Source organism: Octopus bimaculoides, chromosome 22 (genome assembly GCF_001194135.2).
Source record: "Octopus bimaculoides isolate UCB-OBI-ISO-001 chromosome 22, ASM119413v2, whole genome shotgun sequence".
NCBI classification, from domain to species: Eukaryota; Metazoa; Mollusca; class Cephalopoda; order Octopoda; family Octopodidae; genus Octopus; species Octopus bimaculoides.
The window spans coordinates 19,765,735-19,770,595 of record NC_069002.1 but is presented as its reverse complement, the minus strand read 5'-3'; positions in this window follow the sequence as shown (position 1 = coordinate 19,770,595).

Genomic DNA, 4,861 nt, shown 5'->3' with positions numbered 1-4,861 from the left:
ATATATATATATATATATATATATATATATATATATATATATACACACACACTTGTGTGTATGTATATATTCAGAGTGTGTGTGTACATATGTGCACACATACGTAATTAAGCATTAATTTATTAATAGTAAAACTTAGTGATTAGTGAACTAGAACATTCGCTAATGGAATTTGTTTCATTTAATGCCATGAAAATCTATCCCCTAAATTTATAACAGTTCATATTCTCTAGTAAAATGCCGACTTCCACTGAGGGAATTCTTTATCATTATTCGGCGGAATTCAAATAACGATTAAAGTTTTCTCAAATTACACACTTTAACAAGCTTTCCAAGGATAACATGGATGCTCAAGTCCTTGATAGACAATGTCGAAATATAAGAATAGGTAGTTATATGTGGTTCTCCTTTAGGTATATGTAACTCTACTGGCGAAATGGGGTTAAAGAACGAAGCAATATATAATTATCCTTTATTCAATAAGGAAATGTTAATAAATTCGATCAAATTAATACGTCTTATCATATATTGTCAACGTATCATTATGTTATGAAATTATCAGGGAAATATAGAAAAAGTGGTTGACGTCAGCCCAGTCTAATATCATACTTTTTATATCACACGTCTTGTGAACATCATTCGTTTCAGATTGTTACTTGGATAATGACTGGTTCGTTTCATTGCATTCCTGACGCGAAAACCCCGTATCTAATTTGAGACAGAAATAATATGTCAAGAAACCACATTGCTGAAGCATCGGTTATATCGCCATTCATTGTATACTTCACTGATATATATACCATTAAATACGCGCGCGCGCGCACATACACACATGCAGACACACACACTCACATATACGCACAATCGCGTGCGTTCGCAAAACTGGCTACTGTCTGCTAATCTCTAATCAAATAAAATTTGCCTAACATGGATCTATCTTTGAAGACAGTGGCGAAGGATGTCACGTAGTGCAATTGAACCCAGAATCGCAAAATTGCGAACTGAGCTAAACCAAAGCAACCATAAATGCTGCTATGTCTGAAATAAATCAAATGATAGCGATATTGTAATTTTGTTCCCATGTAATCACCGCAGTCGCGCTTGATGTCGGAGTTGGTCTCGGTACAAATAAAAGAGTTTCAGACATGATTCAGCTTTTAATCAAAACTCTCACCATAACAATAAACCAGCCGCGTAATTTATATTTTTGGGGTCTCAGTGTATTGCATTAATATTTCACAAAATAAAATCCCAGTTATGTTGCATTCCTATAAATGTTTAAGACAACTGTACAACAGTAATTACCAAAAAACTAATTATTAAATATAAGTTACCTTTTTATATTTAGTTTTATAAAATAGTTCTCAGCCAATGACAGATAACAGCAAAAATATGTATTTACAATGTGTAAATACTACTAAGTTCTTTTGCAATTTATACAGAATGATTTAAGAAGAAACTCTAATAAGCATTCAATATTTTTACATTCATATATTTCAAGTGTATATATTGATACACATACTCAATGAAAAATAAATTATTGAGAAATTGCAATGACTATTACAGTGAGAGTAATATATATTTTTTTGTTATTTACATTTTTGAAAAATTATTCTAGGGAAAAGCAACCGGTAATAACACATAAAATATGTCTTCACTTAATAAATAAGACATATTCCAGCACAAACGTGACTAAGCAATAATGGATGCTTAAAATGATGAAGATTAATCTTGCACAACAAACTTTCAAAAGATGAAAACATCAACAAATATGAAAAGAAAAAGAGGAAAATATGAAAGAAAATAATTTCTACTTCTATAAATATAATTTTTTTTTTCATTTTCAAAAAAGCAGCAATTTCTATCGCAGACACATACACGAATTATGTATCCATTCTCCGACAATAGATTGTTTTAAATATTCATACACACACATTCGTACGTAAATACATATATTTATATTCATATACACATATTCATGCACAATATTTCAAACACGCACGTATACGAACATATATATACATACTCAAATGCGCACACGGGTTTAAATACATATATGGTCATGAAATATATACGTGAGTGTATAGCTAGCTTGATATACATAGATAGATAGATGGATAGACATTTTCAATGAGAGAGAGATATACCAACTTCCATGAAGGATAAAAAATTCCAATTTATTTGCATTAGAATGTGTGATGAAACCTGTTTATCAAAATGCATACCTATATCTACATCTGTGCATACATACATGCCTATATGCACGTCTGTGCATACATGCATTGCGACATACATACATATGTGCATATACACAAGTGTATCGACGTACATGTATAAATTCTCGACTAAATTTCGCAAAAATGAAAATAACACTGACACCTCAGTTTAACAGATATATTTACCAAAATTACATTTTATTCAATAAAATCGCCATTGGGTTCAACATTGGCCTACATACGACTTCGGAATCTCCTGCAACTCTTCTGGACGGTCTCCTTTTTAAGTTGGTGAATGCTGTCATAATCCTTGCCCTCAGTTCATCTTTGGCGTTACCTGGAGTTTTGTTGATTACCCGCGCAACTGCGCCCCACACATAATAATGAAGGGGATTGGAGTTAGGTGGCCAAATGTTAGGGGTGATATGGTGGCAGAAATTGTCTCACAGCCATGACTGGGTTCTCTGTTTGTGTGGCATGGTGTAGAGTCCTGTTACCAAACATACTGTCTTCCAGCAGCCACTGTTTTGATCCAGGGCAGCACTACCGTCTCCAGGCACTTGATGTAGGCCTTTGTGTTGAATATGAGGCCGTGTGGGAAGATGAATGTAGGCATAACGTTCCGATCTCTAGTGATCACTCCAAGCACCTTCCTAATCACAATTAGACTCATCCAACTCTTTCCAAATCCTCTGCACTCTCCTCAAAGTGACACCCGAAAACTCTGGAATGTTCGTATTGGAACTTTCGGCCCAAATGCCTAGCAGTACCACATGTCGTTTCCAAATTTCTGTCGGAGTGAATTGTGCCATGGTGCTATTTTTCTCACAGGTGATGCCCAACTAATTCTACTAGATTGCGTAGTCGACAGAATCAAAAGTAAATCATGCGTATGAGCGAAATTAAATATATAACATGGTGACAATTTACCCATCGCATGCTGTATGTATACATGTATACTTAGACGCGCACACGCACATACAAATACGTATATGTGACGATGCGCATACACACACCGCTGCATATATGTACACACATAAACAGTAATACCCCCACACATACTCTAATGCCCAATCATAAACAAGCAATTGAATCTCAAGTAAATTTCAGCAAATATTTAAGGAATAGTTTACTGCAGAGAATTAAATCAGAATAAATAGTAATGTTATGTTGCTTTCTTTTTAAATATTTTTTATTATGCTTTTATATTTTCTTATGAATATTTTTAATGGGAAATTATATTTTAAAGATTCTTCAGAAACATTTTAACCAACAAAGTACTGTGACACTCTACAGAGGAAATTTAGTCGTCCTCATCCTTTTTTTTTATGTTTAACAATTGTCAGATTCGTAAGGATAAATAATATACTTTCCATTTCAAATATAATGACACACACATATACATACATGCATACATACATTCATACATACATACATAATGCATACATAGATACATATATGCATACATATATGCATATATATACATATATATATGCATATATATATATACACAGATAGATAGATACATACATACATACATACATACATACATACATACTATAGAACCTATGTCTGTATGTGTGTGTGTTTATACATACATGTGTGCATCCGGATGTGCGTGTTTTTTTAAATACTGATTAATGTCATTTTTTCATATACATAACAAAGCGGTTTTGGTTTTCTCATCGTTTCCTTTGCAAACGCACACGTTCATCCATATGAAGTTTCTCTCATAGACAGTTAAACCGTCTTCATTGTTTCATAAATGATTTATAAATTGATGTCTATCTGTACGTGAGTATGAGCATGCATATGCGTGCTTGTGTGTCTGTGTGCGTATGAGAGGGCATGTGTGTACGAGCGTGTGTGTGTGTGGTCATGTGTCTGTGTTTCAATGTCTGTTTATGTAAATGTGTCCGTGTGTGTGTATTCGCGTGTATGTGTGTGCGTTCCTATATGTGTGAGTTTCTGTGTGTTTGTGTGTACGCGTGTACTTTTGTATGCATGTCAATAATTAACTTGAGGTCAAGAACATGCAAAACATACTCCTTCAAAAAGACCACGTGTGTAGAGGAGAACTGTTTAGTGTGCAAATATAAAACTGTGTAGTGTGCCAGGCTAGAAACGTAGTTTCCTGAATAAACTGCATGGATGGTAATTGTAAAAACTGGGAGACAACATACGTAGGTGAAACGGCGAATAGTTTAACCGATTGTATAAATGAATATTGGAGGGAGTATGTATATAAAATTATAAATATTGCATTTCTTATTCTTTCAGAGAGACTAATAGAATATCACCACGATAATGTGAAGGTTTGTTGCCAGCTTAATGTGGCTGTCCCAGGAAAGGGAAGTATGCTACCGTTATTTAGCCCCAGGAAACACCGTTTCCAATTGGTTATGTGACACATGCGTACTGTCTCCTTATGTATTCATACAGGGGAGATAAGCACCTTCACCCAGCAAAGCCAACATCCAGAGACTAGTTTCAGAGTCGTTGCTCTTGATTAGTCTGGAGTAGCTTGGTTTGCTAGCTGTCGATGCTTATTCACCTTTGAAAACGATGTTTCCTGGGGCTAAATAGCAGTAGCATTCTTCCCTTTCCTGGGACTGTCACATTTAGTTGGCAACAAACCATCACTA